Source organism: Lactuca saligna, chromosome 2, assembly GCF_052625555.1.
Source record: "Lactuca saligna cultivar CGN05327 chromosome 2, ASM5262555v1, whole genome shotgun sequence".
Lineage (NCBI taxonomy): Eukaryota > Viridiplantae > Streptophyta > Magnoliopsida > Asterales > Asteraceae > Lactuca > Lactuca saligna.
In genome coordinates, this window is record NC_136418.1 from 39,511,810 (window position 1) to 39,533,887 (window position 22,078).

The following is a 22,078-nucleotide window of genomic DNA, read 5'->3' on the forward strand; positions in this document are numbered from 1 at the left end:
CGTAAATTTGTTAATGAATTTTGTGAGACATTCGCTTCACTTTACAAATAAGTGTTGTATTTTAACCAGAGTCTCCTGGAGGAAGAGCTTGATAGTTGTATATAGATCTATAATGGGTCTGACAAACCCACACAATAGTTGCACGCAACAGCTAGACCAACAGGTTTGGGGTGACAAATGTCATAACATTTCCGACGCCTGAAGAACGTCGTTTCAGGCCATCTAGGTCATAACATGGTTATAATAACTCACATTAAGTATTAACAAACATAGGATTTATAGGGATTTCATTGAAATCAAATGAGTTTATGTCGATTTAAACTTGCATTATTTACTATAAGTAAGGAATGTTACTTACACATTTTGGTCTTGGGTTTTAAGACTAAATTTTACGTATTAAGGAAAATATTGGATTTTCTGGATCGAAAACTACTTTTACAAGAAAAGGTTTTCATAACTACATACAAATGCTTATGAACTCACTAAACTTTTTGTTGACACTTTTTTTAAACAACTTGTATTCTCAGGAAATCACTAAACAGGTAACCAAGTGCTTTTGAGGATGGGACATTAAGGTGTCAGACATTTCATTTTTATCAACATAATGTAATTGATTTGGAAACATGTAAACTCATACAATCATGTAACTCTTTCAATTATATTTATGTTGGTTGTGTTTACTTTAATCAGTATTGCAATTGTTGTTATGATACTATACATGAAGTCCTCCACCGCCGGACGTTTCCACCATCCTTGGTTTGGGGGTGTAACAGATTGGTATCAGAGCAATGTTTATAGTGAACTAAGTATATCGAACCACATAAGATATACAAACTATAAACACATTTGGGACTAAAAGTATCTGATTCGAACATTTTTCAATTGGTTATAATTTTAGAAAATAAATAGTTTTCTTGTTTAAAGTATACATACATGCTTGCGTAGTGTCATAATTAGGGAGAACATAAAGTAAGAGAAGAGGAGTTCAACACTATGAATATGCATTGGTATGTGTAATCAGTTTTGAGAGGGATATAGCCTAATTAACTATATCTGTCCGAGAAGTGAATGACACATACTGGGGGATAGTCATAATGGGCATCAAATCTAACAACCTAACTTCACTCTACAAAGAATGCTCTAAAGACCAAATCTAAACATTTAAAATACTATAGGAGTATTTTATGTTGCTATAGCTCAATATTATTATTATTATTATTATCTGTTACATGCTTCTTACACCCCTATTCTCGTACAGACGACATGGCAGCATTTCATCTACCAGGAGACCCTTACTTCCATAATGAGGGAAACGCTAGATCGCTTGAGGCAGAACCCGAGGAAGTGATCGAAGAGGATCCTGAAGAAGAACCTGAAGAGGTTAATGAAGAAAAAGAACCCGAGGAGGAAGATGAAATGGAAGACGAAGAAGAGGAATTCGAAGAAGAAGAACCAGAGGAGGAAGTTATCAACTCTCCTTACATCGCCAAGGTGCCTGCGAACCATTTTGGCTACAACGGGCCTGAATCCTGTTGGGTAACAGTGATCGAGAGGTGGGTCCGATAACAACACCAACGATCACCATATGGCGATCAACGTGGTTACTACGACCTCAGCCACGGGGACCAACTGACAGAGCCCTCCCCATCATGGTCCAACATATTACGAATCTAGGAAACCAGAATAGTGAAATGGCAGATCAGGTTCGAAATCTCAATGCTGTCACGAAAGCCACCGATGCACGCACCAGGGAGTTAGAAAGGGACTTCTATCCCATGGAGCAACTTATAGAGAACCTTGCCGCCACTCGAGCAGAGGCAAGGGAGTACCAGGTGAGGCACGCATCTCTCGAAGAGAGAGTGATCGTGACCGAACGCCGGATTGCGGAGTTTTACGGAGCCTCGACCTCATCTCAAGGCCACAATGGACCAGATGCTACCCGCCTCGAGTAGTGTTTACACTGCTCACATTTTGTTATAAAATTAGGATTTTGAGTATGCGTTGGTGATACTTTTATTACAAGTAGGTTCGACCCTACGTCTAAGTGATTACACTATTCAAAGGGGTCTTTATGCTATAAATTTTCTGCTTCATTGATGTAATGTAGACCTCTTATGAGGTCAAGTTGTCTTAAGTAATATAAACGAACCTTATGTCAATGAAACTTAACTTGCGTTTTATTGGATGTTTGGCACTGAATCTCATAACTTGATATTACAAACAATTTGCAACTGACAACTCTAAGATTTATAAGGTGTGCCTCGCGGTTACGTGTAATTAAGAAATGGACGGCCTAGAAATGGTGAGTCCGCCTTAGGACCTATTCCTTGTTTGGTTGTGGACTTAAGGCAAACTCGTTAGATTCAACGGTTTATTAAAATTTTAACTTCACACAACTGGGGCATGACAAGTGAGTCTTAGGAGTGGGTCAGATATAGAACAGAACACAAGAAGCCATTACTACTAAATTCATAAGTGTATTTATATAGATTACTACTATAAATTGGTTGCAAACACCTGTAAGTCGGGAAGTGCTATACTAAAAAAAACTAATTAACCACTTCCATGACATCCGACTTATATCCATTACTGAAAGACTTACACTCATTTTGTCTTTAAAATTTTGACAGAACCATGCCGCCAAGAAAAAGACCAAGACCTTCCAGTAGCGCAGCACCACGTGCTCCACCACCACCCCTACAGTTTGATTCTGTGATGTTCTAGGCTGCAGTAACAGCAGCCGTGGCGGCAACAATGTCGCCGATGGGTACCAACGATGTCGGTAGCTCTGGATCCGAGGCTACCCACTCTAATCATGGGGACAGTACGGGGCGCACAAAAGAGTGTTCTTACAAAGACTTCACGAATGGCAAACCCGATTCTTTCAATGGAATCGGGGGCGTCATCGCACTAATGCAATGGTTCGAGAGAACCGAAGCAGTCTTCGAAATCTGTGGTTCTCCTGAAATGAGCAAAGTCAAGTACGTGGCATTCACTTTCACCAGTAGGGCTCTCACTTGGTGGAATGGCCGAGTTAAGTCACTTACTCCTACAGTGGCTAACTCTATAAGTTGGGAAGGCTTGAAAGTGTTAATGCTATAGGAGTATTTCCCGAGGGGTAAAGTAAAAAAACTCGAAGAAGAACTCTGGAACTTCAAAATGTCGGGCACAGATCTTGAAACTTATACTGCCCGATTCAATGACCTAGCACTCCTCTGTCCAGCAATGGTCACTCCAGAAGAGAAGAAGGTGGAATGATACCTCTGGAGGCTATCATCCTAGATTCAAGATAGTGTGCTGGCCTCGAAACCCACTACTTTTGAAAGCGCCGAGGAATTGGCACAACAACCTATCGATCACTAGGCCAGCCATGTCACGATGCCAACCACCACTGACCAAGCAAAAGGAGGGAACAACATGAGAACTTCTGGAACAATAAAAAGAAGCAACCGATGCATGAATCCGCAAAGAAATAGCAAACAGTTGTCATTCATGCTGCTACTACTCCTTCCACTCCGGAACCACTGAAACAATATGCTAGAAATCTTCCCAAATGCAACAAGTGCAACTTTCACCACACACGTGCTTGCCGGGAAATGCACTACAAAAACTGCAATAGGAAGCGGCATACTGCTCGTGTCTGTAAAATGCCAGCTCAACCAATCAACCAGGTCACCAATGCGGGGGTGAGTCAAACCTGCTACGGATGCGGTGAGGCAGCACACTTCCGAAGAAACTCCCCTAAAGAATGATCCCTTATTGGTGCAGTGGGGAGAGTCTTGGCAATAGGACATGGGGAATCAGTCAAGGATCCCACACCCTCCCTACCTTCCCTAGTCACTTCATAGTCCTTTCCCACTCATTTCCCAGCCATACTCATGTCCTAAGGGCTGGAAAAGCCACCCTCTCTCTCTTCACTTCACTCATTTTCCCTCATTTCCACCAAATATCAAACACATCTTTTCTCTCAAATTCTCTCTCAGAATTTCGAGATTTCCAAGGCATCCTTCAATCTTTCCTTCTACATTTTTTAAGTATCATCATCTTTCATATGATTATTACACTTCCTTTTAACTTAAATCATATATTCCTTACACAAGCTCCATCATATTTTTATTAGATTCTCGAATCTTCAAGGCATTCTCCAAAGTGTTCTTGGGTAGAACACACATTTTCTTCAACATCCATCCACTAAGAACACATAAGGTAAATTCATACCCCTACATTTTCATGTCTTCTTAAGGTTTAAGGGGGGAATACAAGTTAAATCACCAAGAACACAACTAAACTTCTCCAACAGCTTTCATTAGGAAAGTTCAACTCTAATCACGGACTGTTTTGGGCACCTTAAATATTTTTGTTTCCAAAACTGTACAAGGTGCAAGTAGTTGAAGTTATTAGCTTTAAAATGACTACTTGCAAATCTCCATACGATTTTTATAAAATTTATGCTGATTTTTACAAAACTTCCTATCATTTTAAGAACACATTCGGACCAGTCTGTAATTATGGACTTTTTCACACAAGTTGCAAGTCATTAAAAATCATAATAAAATTTATGAACAAACTAGACTCATTTTACAAACTCTCAAAATTTACGGCTTACGATTTGGACCTTTCATATTTTTTCTATAAATTTTATAAGAATAGTAATAGAAATGTTAACACTAGACAAATGCCATCAATTTCATTCACACCTTGTAACTTCTTGAGCAAGGTGTGTATCATTATGTGATTATATGTTATTATGTTATATGTCATTTTGTGTTGACACTTAGACATTACATCAGAAAATAAATGGATTTTACCACATTACGTATGGTGAATAATAAAATGTTATAAATAATGTTTACGTCCATTTCATTCAAACATTTGGTGAACTATGACAAGTGAATAGACCTTTAGATCAATCGATGTATCAAACAAAGACAATAAATAAGAACAAGAGAAATTCACGAAGAAGAACTTTCACTAAGAAAGATAATCTCACAAAGAGATTATCGTGTGCACAAAGCGACGATTAGGGTTTGTGAAAGGCGTGGTACTTTCACAAACCTGTACAAGATAATATATATACTGTTATTCTAGACAATCCCTACAATTCAGGGATATGCTAGCTAATAAATCAAGATAGCTAAGGAAACATAATAAATACATGATTTGTTACAATGCACTGAATAAACTAAACTGAGCAGTTACATGATGGTGCTGATGCTGAGACATGTGCTGACGCTGAGTCTGTTTTAAACATACTCATATTTCAAGGTTTGACCTTACAATCTCCCTCAATATGATGATATTCAAAACAAACTAAATAAAAACACCTCTTGAAAGAAATTCTTCATACTCAACTTCAGCTTCAATTTTAACTGGCTAGTAAGGACTGTCCAGCAATTCCTGTCTTCTGTTCAGCAGCTCCATGGCAATAAGAATGTGAAATTCTCCGGATAGATCTTGATGACTCATGCACATTTGCCTTAAGCCAACAAGGTGAGTGGTTGGAGCCTTTGGGATCTCAGTAGTTCATTGAAAGCACATCCTCCTATTTTTGTCTAGATAGAACATCCCGTGTTCAGGAGCTGAGATGAATTGATGCTGAACTGGATCAACACCTAGAGGAAGTGAATTGTTAATTACACCAGCACCAAAGTCTAGAACCAATACATCTTCACCATCAACATGAAACTTGGTTCTTCGAGATCTAGGAACTGACGACCTTTGTCCTTGATGCTGAGGTCGTTCTTTAGGAACAAGATCCAAACGCTGAACTTTCTTAATCAGCAGATGAAGAGCACAAGTCAGTTCTGAAGAGTGAGCTGAGGTTTGCTTGGATGCAAGATCGAGCAGTTCCATCCATTCCGAATACCCATATCTAATCAGTTCATCCCTCTTGACAACTTCAGTATATGAGTGTTGAGGACCTTGACGAGTGATCAGCAACGTAAGGATTTTCTCGTTTCGAGGTTTAGAAGCTTTGACTTTGATGATCTTATCTCCACACATTCGCCGATTAAAAACATCTTCAAATCTCTTTCGATCAATCCGGTCAAGAACATTGTCAGTCTTAGGCTTGCTAGAGCTAGGAGGAGGTTGAGAAGACTGAGCTTTGGACTAAAATTCCAGGAACTTCTGCATCTGAGCTTCAAAAGATCCCTTGGCCTGAAGTTTGTGCTGAATAAGAGATTCATCAGCTTGAGCAATGTTCTTTAGAAGCTGAGCTTGATTGGCTTCATTAAGAATTTGCTTGACTTGATCAGGGGACATGTTCCATTCAGTGGCAAGGTTTGAAATACTGACAATGGACTTGGGTTTCTTCACAGTTGAAGAAGTATCAGTTTGAGAATGATCCAAGTCAGTATCTGCTACCTTCTGCTTTCGAGATAGCGGATGAGATTCATCACTAGCAATGTCTGAATCCTCTCCTTGGACCGGAATGATGGAATCAGCAATAGGATCGGCTAATATCGGATGAGATTCTTCAAGGTCATCTAAGCTTTCTTGCTGAACTGGAATGAGAGGATCAATGAAGTTAATGTCAAGAATTTGACATTCATCATCAGGTTCATCATGCTCTTCATCATGCTCACTGTCTTCAAACAATTTTTCAGTAGCTGCTGGACTATTATGCCCCGCAGAATCAGATTCATGAATGGGGTTGGGTGATTCATGCTGAAAGATAGTGTTGTCAGTAGGTTCTGTGTCTTTCTCATTTGGTTCACCATCAGCATGAGCATTTGGTTCACCATCAGCATCAGCATCATTATCAGTGTCTCCCCCTTTTTGAACATCATTAGATTTGGGACTAGAAGGAGGAGTAAGTAAGAGAACCTCCTTGATTTGTTGAACATCAGCCTCAATACGAAGCAGACGCTGACTCATGTCCCGAGTCAGTGACATCAGTTCAGAAAATGCTGAAGCGGGAATTTGAACCATTGAGGTACCTGGGGCAACTGGAGAGCTAGGTTGCATCCTTGGAGAGAAGTGGTGAGCTGCTGGTGATGGATGCTCCCCCTGAGACTGATGCTCCCCCTGTGATGGTTGCCCCCCAGAGGCATGGAATCCTGTGGTGCTGAGGAGTCGTTGCCAGTGGCCGAGGTGAGGTGATGAGAAAGATGAGGGGAGAAATGGCCGCCATCATCATGTTCCACCTCTTGATCAGCACGATCCATACGATTACCATCAGCACCTCCTTCATCAGTGTCAGCGGAGAGAGAAGGCATAGTGTATGGATTGGCAATCCATTCTCTCATCCTATCAGAGATTCCAATGTCAGTATCCAAAGGATCATCCTGATACATACGAACGGACATTCGAGGGCATTGGATTGGATTCCCAGAGTCAGAAAAGTAGTCAGCAGCGAAGAATTTGTCGAACACCAGGGCAATCCAGCATGGAAAGGGAACATGATCAGCACGCACATTTGCACGTAGAAGCTGAACAAGCTGATCAAAGAATAGTGCCCCATAATCTAATCTTTTGTTGAGAAGAAGGGGGCAGACGACTTGTTGCTCATAATTGCTCAATTGATCACCACTACGAGACTTGTGACCCACACACTTGCATAAAGCACCAGTGAAAAACTTCCAGCCTGGGGTCATGCACTGACGCAAAATAAGAGCTGATCGAGTACCAGCCTTTGAATGATCATAGCCCAGTTGATCAAATATTCGTTTACATTTTTCAATAGTTGGAGGTTCAGAAAAGGGTTCGAAAATTGGTAACCTTAAAGCAGCACTGAGTAGTTCTGCGGTGATGAAGACAGAGTGTCTGCCATGACCAATGGTTCCGGTGATGGCATTGTTTTCTTCATTAACTGTTGCAGTATAGTAAAACTCACATACTTGTTCAGGGAAGAACTCGGACGGTACATCACTGATTGCATATCGAAGGTGGCAAGAAGCCAAGAAATTGATGAAATCATCGAGTCCAAGACCTCGATGAACCTCTAGAATGTCAGGGTTGAAGACGACATTGGTTGCCTTGATGTGAATTGGAAGTGGAGGAGAGTTTGGGGCAGGAACGACTCTTCGAGAGGTTGAGGAGTATGTGAACAGAGATGCCTCCATTAGAGAGAATTTGAGAATTCTAGGGTTTTTGAGAAAAGTTCGAGGTTTTGGAAGGAAAAATTAAACCAAGGAAGAAAGAGGTTTAAATATGGAATGAAAAGGGGGTTTTTAAAAAGGTAATAATTATCTTCATTAAAAAAAGGTGATGATTATCTTTATTAAGAATAACGGCGCATCGTAACAACCTGTCAGAGTAGAAAATAGTCGTTGGATAAAAGAGCCGTTGACTGAAGGAGAAACGTCAATCAGTGTTTGCGGAAGCGCTGAGCTCAGTGTCACAAAAGTTACTTGCTGAGAATATATCTCCGTCAACTCAAGGTACAACTTGCTTAATCGGGGCTAGCAAGGTGATTGGTGCGTGTGATAGATACTAGTTACATTATCTAACCATCGGCACAGAGTGTTGTGACTTCATCAGTGAGTGGTTTATCTTACTGAATCAGTAGACACTGAATAAGAGGAGGGTAAAGAATGGATTGTTGCGTGTGATAGATCTTGGTGTTTTGATCTAACCATCGGCAAAGATTTTAGATTCCCATCAGTGTGTGTTTTGGCACACTGAATCATAGAATCAGTGTAATATTGGTGAGAAGGGGTAGTTGCGTGTGATAAATCTTGGTGTTTTGATCTAACCATCGGCAAAGAGTTTCAAGTCGTTATCAGTGTATGGTTCAATACAGTGAATCATTCAACTTTCGTTTAGAAGACTTGAAGAAGAGATAAAGATAAGAAATCAAACCAAAGTGCTCAGTAGCAAATATCATCAGTATGTCATCATCAGCACAATGTACATCAGCTTATAAGACAATATCAAACATTAGCACAATTTAAACGTCAAAATTAATTACAAGGAAATCATTCCCAGTTCTCCGATAATGTAAGCAGTTGATTGAGAATCCAGTGCCTTTGTGAAGATATCAGCAAGTTGCTCCAAAGTCTTGACATGTTCAAGAACAACTTTTCCTTTTTCAACATTATCTCTGATGAAGTGATGTCTGATTTCAATATGCTTTGTCTTTGAGTGCTGAACAGGATTTTGTGTGATCTGAATGGCACTGGTGTTGTCACAATATATGGGAGTCTTTGAGAACTTGAACCCATAGTCGAGAAGCTGATTTTGAATCCACAAGAGCTGAGCACAACATCTCCCAGCGGCAACATACTCAGCTTCTGCAGTTGAGATGGCTACTGATGTTTGTTTCTTCCTAGACCAGCTGATGAGACGATTGCCAAGGAAGTGACATCCACCAGATGTACTCTTTTTGTCTAAATTGCATCCAGCATAATCTGAGTCAGTGTATCCATAAAGTTCAAATGCTGAGTCACGAGGATACCACAGAGCAAGGTTTTGAGTTCCCTTCAAGTATCGAAAAATACGTTTGACAGCCATGAGGTGAGATTCTTTTGGATTAGCTTGGAATCGAGCACAGAGAATGGTTCCAAACATAATATCAGGATGACTTGCTATGAGATATAAGAGGGATCCAATCATTCCTCGATACAGAGAGTGATTGACATCAGTTCCAGTTGGATCAGCGTGTATCTTGTCAGTCTTAGACACTGGAGTAGAGGTTGGTTTGCAGTCACTGAGAGAATACTTAACAAGCAGGTCAGATATATATTTACTTTGACAAATGGAAATACCTGTCTTTTGTTGCTGAACTTCAAGACCTAAGAAAAAGGTCATCTTCCCCATCATGCTCATTTCAAACCTTTGAGACATGATCTCTGCAAATTCCTTGCTCAGTGTCTCATTTGGAGAGCCAAAAATGATGTCATCGACATAAATTTGAACAAGAACCATGTTTGAGCCTTTGTTTTTGATGAAGAGAGTATTGTCGATTGCTCCTCGTCTGTATCCATTTTCAAGCAGATACGATGTCAGCGTCTCATACCAAGCCTTAGGAGCTTGTTTCAGTCCATAAACAGCTTTGTCTAACCGGTACACGTAATCAGGATGATCTTTGTCCACAAAGCCTGGGGGCTGATTTAGGAATACTTCTTCTTCTAACACACCATGAAGGAATGCTGTTTTCACATCCATCTGATAGACAATGAAGTTCATGTAGGATGCGTATGTGAGAAACAGTCTGATAGCTTCAATGCGAGCAACTGGAGCAAAAGTTTCCCCGTAGTCGATGGATTCAATTTGAGTAAAACCTTGAGCTACAAGCCTTGCCTTGTTGCGAGTGATGATTCCATCTTTATCAACCTTGTTACGATAGACCCAACGAGTTCCAGTGATAGTTTGTGCCTTTCAAACTCATTCAGTTCTTCTTGCATGGCTTTGATCCAATCAGCATCTTGAAGAGTTGTGTGTACTTTATCAGGTAAGATCATTGAAACAAAGTTAACATACATGCAAAAGTTATTAAGTGCACTAGATCTGGTTCGGACACCATCATGAATATTCCCTATAATTCGATCAACAGGATGATCTCGATGTTCAAAGACTGATGCTGATTCCAGAGAGATAGACATTGACGCATTATCAGTTTCAGGAGAATCTTCAGCTTCAAGGGTTTCATCAGCACTTAATGAATTATCTGCTGATGTGGCTGCAATATCTTGATTCAAGGAACATGGAACTGGAATGATAGGATCAGAGGAATCAGTCTTATCTTCAGCAGAAGGTGCTTCATCGAATGGATAAGAGAGAAGCTCTTGAAAGATAGAAGGAGAATGAGTGATTTTTTCATCAGTGTATGATTCCTCATCAAACTTCACATGAATGGATTCTTCAACACATTGCCTATTCACATGAAAAACACGAAAAGCCTTTGAAATAGATGAGTACCCAACAAAAATACCTTTATCAGCCTTAGGTTCAAACTTGGATCTTGGGTCACGCTGATTTAGAATATAACAAATGCATCCGAACACATGAAAAAAGGATACATCTGGTTTTCGATCTTTCAGCATTTCATATGGAGTCTTCTTGTGAATCCTATGAATTAGAGATCAATTCTGAGTAAAACACGCTGTATTGACAGCTTCAGCCCAAAACGACATAGGAAGACCAACATGGATCATCAAGGTTCTTCCTGCCTCAATCAGTGTTCTATTCCTTCGTTCAGCAACACCATTTTGCTGAGGAGTACGAGGAGCTGAGAAGTTTTGTCCAATTCCTTTATTGTCACAAAATTCTTCAAGAGTTGAGTTTCGGAACTCAGTACCATGATCACTTCTTAGTTGCTTAACTTTAAGACCTGTCAGTGTCTCATTTTTACGAATCAGTGAGATAATTTCTTGTGCAGCATGACTTTTCTTCTTTAAGAAAACTACCCAAGTAAATCGAGTGAACTCATCAACGACCACTAGAGTATACTTATTTCCACCTAGTGAACGAACAGGAATAGGTCCAAACAGGTCCATGTGGAGTAGATAAAGAGGGACTGATATACTGGAACATGACTTGGGTTTGAAAGAGGACTTGGTTTGTTTTCCTTGTTCACAAGCTGAGCACATCTTGTCTTTTACAACGCTGAATTTTGGGAGCCCTCTAACTAGATCTTGATTGGATATCTTGGATAGATTCTTGAAGTTGAGATGAGAAAACCTTTTGTGCCAAATCCAGCTAAGATTCGTCTGAGACTTTGTAAAGAAACATTGCATCAGTGCCTTGTCACTTGAGAACATGTCAAGAACATATATATCATCTTTTCTACTTGATGAGAGTACGATGTTCTTGTCAGTGTTTACAACTCTTCCTTCCTTCCTTGTAAAGTGAACTTCATAGTCAGCATCACACAACTGACTGATAGAAATGAGGTTGTGTTTGAGACCCTTTACATATGAAACGTTTTGAAAAAACCACGTTATTGCATTTGATGTTTCCATATCCCTTAGTGAACCCCTTTCCATTGTCTCCATAAGTAACTGCAGGACCAACTTTCTTAACATAATCTTCCAGGAGAGACTTTGATCCCGTCATATGCCTTGAGCAACCACTATCTAAATACCAAAGATGCTCCTGACCCTGCAGTACTGAGAAACTAGTTAGTCATACTGACCCATTCAAAGATGGGTAATTCACAAAGTTATTTGATAATAGATTGTAACACTCCTTAGGAAGATAGTTTAAAGAGTTTGACTTAAGAGTCCATTTTTCATTTCTAACTTTAATATTTTCAGCTCTTGAGGATGATTTATCAAAAGAACATTCACTGATCTTGTGAGAGGAATTACCACATCTGTAACAAACTCTAGTGCCAAAGTTCTTCTTGGTGAGCAAATTTTTTGATTTAACACATTTTGACATGTAAGATTCACCAAGAGAGCTTTGAGTCCTTTTGCTAATCATTGAGTCACGACTGAATTCAGTATCAGGAGGAGTTTGATCAGTGTTAGGTGATAAATTATCAGTATCTGATTTTGACTCATTCACAGATGGATTGCAATCAGGGAAGTGCTTGAGTTGTTCATGAACAGCATGAAACATTGCATTTGAGATAGGAAAAGCAATAATATTCTCAGTTAGAGGGATTGGTCTAACAAGATGTGCAGGATAAGAGGTAGGATCAATTCCGGTAATTTCAACATTACACTCAGCGATACCATCAGAATTAGTAATGCAATATTCATCAATTAAACTTTGATTAATAAAAGAGTTACTGACAAACTTATTTTTAAAATTGTTTTTCATCTCATTCATGGAATAGACCTCAGATTCCTTTTCTTGTAATTTAAAAACTTTTTCAGCTTCTGCAAAATTACCCCCAAGAATTTTTTCACAAGAATGTGGAATTTGAGCTGAAATACTATAATTAGCATTCTTATGAGATTTTGCCCAAGTGTGAAGCACAGTTTGTTCTTTGATCAAAAGATTTTTAATATCATCAATTTCAGCAGACAAAGATGAATTTAACAAACTAGTAATTCTAAGAGTTTCCTGAGTGAACTCAATAATACTATTTTTCATGGATATATCAGTTTCAAGAAGATCAATTTGATTTTGCATATTTCTTATGGTTTGATTCTTCTTAGAATTAATGACACCCAAATACTCAAACATTTTGATTTTTTCATTCATAGAATAGGAAACAAAGTTTTTAACCTGGTACATTGAAGAAGAGTCAATGTTGTGCTTCCTGGAATTTTCAGCATCAGACATATCAGTGTCAAAAGTACTTTTGTCTTTATCAGAAATAGTCGGGTCCTCTATTTTGACCATTAGACACTTGACTTCATCATCTGATGACTCTTCATCAGTTTTCCATTTTTCTTCTTCAGCTACAAGCACTTTATGTTCCAAGTTTTCAGCTTTGAGCTTCTCAATCAGCTTGTTGTACTTCTGCTTCCAGTATTCATCTGAGCCTTGTTTCTTTTGTTTACAATCCTTTGCAAAATGATCAGTGCTCCCACAGTTAAAGCACTGGGCCTTCTCTTTCTTATCAGCACCATGCCTTTTATCAGCTCCTGACCCTTTTGAGAACTTTCCACCCATCTTCTTTTGAAACTTTGAGAAGTTTCGACCTGATTTTTCAAAGGTCTTCACAATCAAGGCTGCACTTGCCACAACCTTTTCAAGATCATTAGTGTCAGTTTTAGATGAATCAATATCTGAATCACTTTCAGTGTCTGAATCTGACACCAGCCTTTTCTTGGAGAACAAGGCTACAGAGGATTCACGCTGAGAATCTTTCATCAGTTCCTTTCTTTGAAGCTTGGATTCTTCATAGTATCGAAGATTTCCATAGAGACTTTGTAAGTCCATAAAGTTGATCTTCTCACTGTTTTTCAGCACATCAACATGATTCTCCCAACCTGCACCCAGAGAATCCAAAAACTTTTGCACTAGAACAGTTCTTTGCTTCAACTGATCTAGTCTCCGAAGATCATTAACAAGAGTATTGAATCTGTTAAAAGTTTGATTCAACGTTTCACCTTTCTTAGCAAAACAAATGTTCATACCTTCGATTAAGATCATTTATTTGAGTAGCCTTGACTTCTTCAATTCCTTCAAAAGATACAGTCAGAGTATCCATCATCTCTTTTGCTGAGATGCAATTTTGAACCAGCCCAAAGATGTTGTATGGCAGAGAGTAGCTGATTGCGGCACGAGCACGAACATCTAGACCATGTTTTCTCTTGTCATCTGCCGTCCAGTTTTCTTTGGGAGTTTTCTTCATAGTACCATAAGGAACATTATTTTTAAGAGGCTGATACATCGGAACATAAGGACCTTTTTCAACGATGTCCAGCATGTCTTCATCAACAGACTCTAAGGCATATAGAGCCTTTATTTTCCACATAGCAAAGTTCGTTTCATCGAAAGGAGGAATTTTAGCAGAAGGATGATTTGATGAGTTTGATGAAGAAGAAGATGAAGCCATTTGTTTGATAAAAGAAACCCGCTCTGATACCAATTGAATAGACCTTTAGATCAATCGATGTATCAAACAAAGATAATAAATAAGAACAAGAGAAATTCACAAAGAAGAACTTTCACTAAGAAAGATAATCTCACAAAGAGATTATCGTGTGCACAAAGCGACGATTAGGGTTTGTGAAAGGCGTGGTACTTTCACAAACCTGTACAAGATAATATATATTGTTATTCTAGACAATCCCTACAATTCAAGGATACGCTAGTTAATAAATCAAGATAGCTAAGGAAACAGAATAAATACATGATTTGTTACAATGCACTGAATAAACTAAACTGAGCAGTTACATGATGGTGCTGATGCTGAGACATGTGCTAACGCTGAGTCTATTTTAAACATAATCATATTTCAAGGTTTGACCTTACAACAAGTATATTTTATGTACACTACCACTACTATTGTTTTGATAAACTATAATAGGTGTAGTTTATGATACATTTACATAACAAACTCATTACTAAAGGGTACATTTATACAAAAGGGGTTTTCATTACATTACACGTAAATTCGTTAATAACTTTTGTAAGACATTCGCTTCACTTTTCAAATAAGTCTTGTATTGTAACCAGAGTCTCCTAGAGGGAGTGAGTGATGGTTGTATATAGATCTATATTGGGTCTGACAAATCCACACCTTATCTGCATGCAACAGCTAGATCGGCAGGTCTGGGGTGACAATTGTCATAACATTTTCGACGCCTGAAGAACATCGTTTCAGGCCATCTAGGTCGTAGCATGGTTATAATAACTCACATTAAGTATTAACAAACATAGGATTTATGGGGATTTCATTGAAATAAAACAAGTTTATGTCGATATAAACTTGCATTATTTACTATAAGTAAGGAATTTTACTTATACATTTTGGTCTTGGGTTTTAAGACTGCATTTTACGTATTAAGGAAAATATTGGATTTTCTAGAATGAACACTACTTTTACAGGAAAAGGTTTTCATAACTACATACAAATGCTTATGAACTTACCAACCTTTGCGTTGAAACTTTTTCAAAACAACTTGTATTCTCAGGAAATCACTAAACGGGTAACCAAGTGCTTTTGAGGATGGGATGTTAAGGCGTCAAACATTTCATTTTTGTCAACATAATGTAATTGATTTGGAAACATGTAAACTCATACATTGATATAACTCTTTCAATTATATTTATGTTGGTTGTGTTTACTTTAATCACTATTGCAATTATTGTTATGATACTATACATGAAGTCCTCCACCCTGGATGTTTCCGCCATCCTTGGTTTGGGGGTGTGATAGATCTGGAGTTGAAACTCCAGAGCTGAGTTCTATATGGATCATTGATGCAGAAAGCCTTTCTAGTTGTTATGCAAAAGCCTTTCCCCAAGAGTTAAGTCCCTTTCTAGCTTGGTTTTTTGTATTATGGGGCAAGAAGCACGTAAAGGTAGCAACTTTATGTTGCTAGTGGACCTTAGAGACCCAGCTCTACTGTTTGGAGCAAAGGAGTACCTCTGTAACTCGAGATTATGGGAATGCACGTATGGACTCGGCGAGTCTGACTAAAGATCAGACATTGAGTCGCGTAGTAACTCGGCGAGTCGCATGGGTGACTCGGTGAGTCTTATGATGATGAGCTTGGACTCGATGAGTTGGAAGAACAACTCGGTGAGTCTATTGAAGATTGTCGTGAACTCGGCGAGTCTGTTCTTGGACTCGGCGAGTTTGCTCGAATAGCCTAACCTCTTTCAGTTAAAGCCTTAGATTAGTGATTCGGTTGGGGACTCAGTTGGTTGGTGAGGATGGAACTCAGATATCGTTGGACTCGATGAGTCTTGGGGCGACTCGGCGAGTTAAGTCGTGCTATGAGAGTTTTCTAAATATGAGAACTCGGCGAGTTGACACGTTGACTCGGCTAGTAGAGTCAATCAGGAAGGTTGACTTTGATTGAGGACTTTGACTTTGACCTTCAGGGGTATTATGGTAAATTGGATATTTATGTCAATGGTTATTGATGGATATAGGTGTTGGAGTTTAAGGTGGTGCTTCGGGATTGTGCTCTTGTGTTTCGGTTCGACAGTTGCAAGGTGAGTTATCCTCACTATATCAACAGGGTCTACGGCACCAAGGTCGGCCCTTTATCGGATGGAAATCCAGAAATCCGGATATTGTTTGTTATGTTATTGCAAGGTGACATGGTTAAGGTCGGTACCCGGTATATAGGGTAATGTTATGCTAGTGACCAATTAGGTCGGAATCCTGGTTAGGATGTTGATATGTTATGTGATCTGTTAGACTGTTCGTCTGGTTAAGGATTTGTTATGTGAGTAATTGTTTTATGTGCACATCGTTGTTTGACGGGGGTTGGGTTATGGTGGGTCCTGCTTTGTGCTATAGACCAACATAACCAGGGCGGACCGGATATTCCGAAGGCCCAACGAGCGGTCCGGATCGACTGAAGGCCCCAAGAGGACGGACCAAACGTACCGAGGCTCAGAGAGTGGATCAGGCCGATTGAATGCCCGGTGCGGGTGGACCAGTTATATTGTAGACTCAAAGAGTGGACCAGGTGGATTGAAGGCCCAGAGTAGGCGGACCAATCACATTGTAGACTCGATGTACATGGCTAGACTCAGAGGGTGGACCAAGTGGACTGAAGGCCTGGTGCAGGCAGATCAGTCACACAGTAGACCCAATGCGCATGGTTGTTCTATTTGTGATATGTTATGAGTATGTTTATGTATGGTTGGTATTTTGGGGGTAACTCACTAAGCTTTCGGGCTTATAGTTTAGTGTTTTGTTTAAGGTACTTCAGGAGATCGTGGCAAGGCGAAGGCGTGATTGTACCGCTCCTCATGTTTTATGATTTATGTGATATGGTTCTGGGGAAAACTCTGATGTTTAAACTATTTTGAAAACGAATGTACGAACTTAATGGTTTTTGAATGAATTAAAATGTTTTATTTTGGCTCAAATTTTATGGTCGTTACAAATTCTCTCGCAATCTCTCTCACTCTATCTCTCTTTATCTCAAATCTCTCCTAAATCTCTCTCATAACCTCCCTCAACTGTTTATAATCATTTGGGCATCCCGACCCTTAACGGAGCCAAAAACCACGCAAAATGAGAAGGTTATTGGTGAAACAACTCTATAGAAGCGAAACCCTCTTAGAGGCGAAACCCTAAGAAGCCTCGTAGACCGAAACTATGACAACTGTCAAATTTTGGTTTATCCAAAGTCAAATAAAGTCGACAAGTCAAACCGGTCAACTTGGCTAACCCTAGTATATTAGGGTTTGCCTTATGTTAAAAGTTGTACAGCTCGCTATGTTAATATAAAGTAATCACTTGAAAGTTTCATGAGTTCATAAACTTTAAACCCTAATCAAGGTAAGTGATGGAACTACTCGATAAAAACACTATTACATCCCCTTCAGGGACATATAACACTCACAACGAGGCTTAACGGGGTTTACAAACCTTGATTTTCGAAGCTAAACACTCGCAAATATCATAAACAAAGTCTCTCTCAACCTCTCTCACTCTATCTCTCTTTATCTTAAATCTCTATCATAACCTTCCTCAACTTTTTAAAATCATTTGGGGGTATCCCGACCCTTAACTTAGCCAACAACCGCGCAAATCGGGAAGTTTATTAGAGAAACAGTTCTATAGGACCGAAACCTCTTAGAATCGAAACCCTAAGAAGCCTCCTGGACCGAACTTGCTTGGACCGAAACACCTAATAGCTGAAGCCGAAGTACCAGATATCCGAACTCGGAAAAACCAAAACTCGCATTAAACTGAAACTGCAGAACCGAAACCGAAGTTTGGACCGAACCCGACCTTGCCGTCGCTTCTCACGCCTTCGCCTTCGCTTTCGGTCCCTTCCCCGTCTTCCCCTGCAAGACTTCCCGGAACGAAACCTTCTTTCGGTTCTCATCATACAACCGAGAGTACCTTCGCTTCTAGGCGTCCCAGGGACTGAATCTTTGCCCCTAAATCCGGATTTTCGCAATTTCACATATTTTTCATGAAACAATAAAATAAAACTAAACAAAAGAAAAATATACAAAACAAAATAAATACATCCTCATTTCTGTCCAGGTTCAGGATTGCATTTGGTAGGGTTATTCCAAACATATTCTCAATCCGATGCTCAGTGTTGCAAAACTCGGCCTACGAGGCCAAGTACTCAGCTGATTACTCGGAATCAGCACTCCACCGAGGCGAGTAATGTGAACTCGGCCAAAAAACTCGGATTCAGTCAAAATCGGTCAAACTCGGGCCTACTTAGTCTTACTCGAGCGTACTTGGTCAAACTCGGCCAACTCGGTCAAAATCGGTCAAACTCGGTTAAAGGGTCACAATTGTCATTAAAAGAGAAAAAATCAAGAATTTCAAGATTAGTATGTATAACACACTTAATGATTTATTATTTAACACACACATTTGATTATTACTACATATATATCTTAAAGTTTCAGTAATTATTCACGTAGTGAGACAATTGTGTGCATTTCAGTTTTTATATATTCACATGTATATAATTTTGGTTATATATTTCAATCAAATTATGATTTTGGCAAATCTAATTTTCCAAAAAATATTTCTACACGAATTACCGAATCCGAGTACTCCCCGAGTACTCGCTACTCCCTAGTTGGCCGAGCAGGTACCGAGTAGCAAGTTCTACAATCTTGCCGATGCTAAAGTAGAAAATGAGACCTTCAATATATATATATATATATATATATATATATATATATATATATATATATATATATATATATATATATATATATATATATATATATATATATGAGTATGATCAAATGAGAACACCAAAAAGGTTGAGAATTTGTGATCCCATGTATTCATTTGTGGAGAAATGATAAATTTTTACGCCTTTAATTTCAATTGAAGAGAAAAAGCATATTCATGTTGATTGTACGTAAAAATTTATAATTTCTCAACAAATGAATACATGGAATCACAAATGAATATATCTGTTCTCGTGTTCTCAACATTTTAGGTGTTCTCATTTGATCATTTCCCTATATATATATATATATATATATATATATATATATATATATATATATATATATATATATATATATATATATATATATATATATATATATATATATATATATATATATATATATAGAGAGAGAGAGAGAGAGAGAGAGAGAGGTAAATATTCAAATGAGAACAAAAAAAATATTAAGAACTCCTAAGAACCATTTCATTAAGGGTATTTTTGTCAAATACATTCATAACATTACATCCATTAAACATCAGATTTGATACACTCAAACTTCAAAAAAAAAAACTTTCAACTCTCTCAAACTTTTTCAACACTCTCATGAATCTTCAAGATCTCATATACTTCAACACCACCTCTACTATCGACTGCCACCTCCTACCCCCGCCACACACCACCGCAACCATCTAGAATCGTCGCCTCTCTCAAATGTTGCAGCTCTACCACCACCTCAGATCGTTGTAGTCTTCTCTTTCTGATGACTTCTCCGACTGAACAGTAGCGCCGCTACAAACAACCTCCGATCATCGCCTCCAGAACCTTACACAATCGGCGATGTTCATCGTCAACCACCAGATCCAACATTCCGCTGTCCAAATCTAACATTTCGTCCTCCAGATATACAATCTTCGATTCAGATCTATGATTTCTGCTACCACCGATGCTCAGATCTGAGAGCTCTTGTACAAATCTATGATCTCTATTGCATTAGATATTCCAGATCTATGATTTTCCGACCATCGTTGCATTAGATCTTCTAGATCTGTGATTTTCGCGACCTCATTTTACTCTTCTCGCATCTGCTCCGCCACAAACACCACAACACCTCTGGGTATCGGATTTGCTCCACGAGCTGTCAACTCCTCATCCTTCTGCTTATGCTTCACCACAAACGTCATTTTCTCCTCCAAACACCGCAAATGAATTTAGGAGGCCTTAAAGATATATTTCCTTGTTTTACACCACAAATTTGAATTAATTGAGTAACGTAAGTAAGTTCAATGCACACATACTACTAACTGAGTCATGTAAATCTTTATGTTGTAATTGTCTTCATTAAGTTTGTCGAATTGAATTTTTTTTTTTTTTTTTTTTTTATTTTTTTTTTTTTTGTAAAAGTAGAGCTTTAGAACAGACAGATAGCCCATTGAAATGAAATTGTTTAGAATTTGTGAACTTACCACTAGAAATACACAAAGCAAAACTAAGATCCTTTCATTTTTTTCAAATTATTTGATTTTTGCAATTATGCCAAAAGTGCATTTTTTTTTTCAAATCTACGTGGGATTTATCATTTACTTTGGTGTAATCATTTGTTTAAACTTAGTTGTAATCATTTAGAGTAAATTACACGAATGGTCCTTATGGTTTGGGTTAATTTGCGTGCTTGGTCCCTAATTTATTTTTTTAACTAGGAAGGTCCCTATGGGTTGTTTTAGTTACGCGTTTGATCCCTACTGTTTATTTTTGTTACGTGTTTGGTCCCTATCTTATCTAAAAAAACTATTATTTAGAGAGGAAAAAATGATGGAGTAGGTGAGGTATGGTGAGGGGGTGGGATTAGGGTGTGTTTATTTAGATAAATTAAAAAAATCAAGGTCATAATAGTCTTTTTAGGTACGATAGGGACCAACCGCGTAACAAAAACAAACAGTAGGGACCTTCCGAGTTAAAAAAAAAAGTTAGGGACCAAACGTGCAAATTACCCTAAACCATAGGGACCACTCGTGTAATTTACTCAATCATTTACTTCTCCGGTTGTAATTATTTACTTGTAACTTAATACTAATCCTAAATGATTATCATCTCTTAGTTGTAATCATTTATGAATATAATCCGTAAATGTTAACTTAGTTGTAACCGAATTCTATGTATAGTAATAATGGAAAAACTCGTATTAGTTATTATATGCTGATAAAAAAAATTATGCATGTTTATCGTCAAAAGTTATTATATGTTTCCTCATTGTATAGGTATGAAGTTGTGTTCATATGTCATATTACAACATGCTCTTTATTCATTTATGATTAAAATCACATCTGATTGATTAGTTAAACACTTAATATGACCAATTATATATAATTGTTTCTTTGATTTTTTGTTGATATAACGAGTTAATGTCGATTACATAAAGGATTAGATTGAATATTAAGTGGAAATTGTCTCAAAGGGACACCAACAACATATTCATTTATGATTATATATTTTTTTTTAGTTTTTTTCGTATTATTGTAACTTATTCACTTACGATTACATATGTATTCATATATGTTACCAATGTGTGCTATTCATTTATAATTATAAGTATAGTTGATTTTTTTTTCTCTACCTTTTGTTCTATCTATTTATGAATACAACTCTTTTATTCATTTACGGTTACAACTTTGTTCGTGTCTGAATGAAACATATGAATAATAGAGGAATTTTAAGAAAATTTAAATGAATATTCATATGAATAACAAATTATTCAATATTTTGATATTAGTTTTATAAAATGAAAAAACAAAAAAATAAAAAATAAATAAATAAATAAAAACTAAAAACATTTTTTGAAGAAAAAACACTAGTGATTTTATTAATTTTTTATTCATTGAAAAAATAGA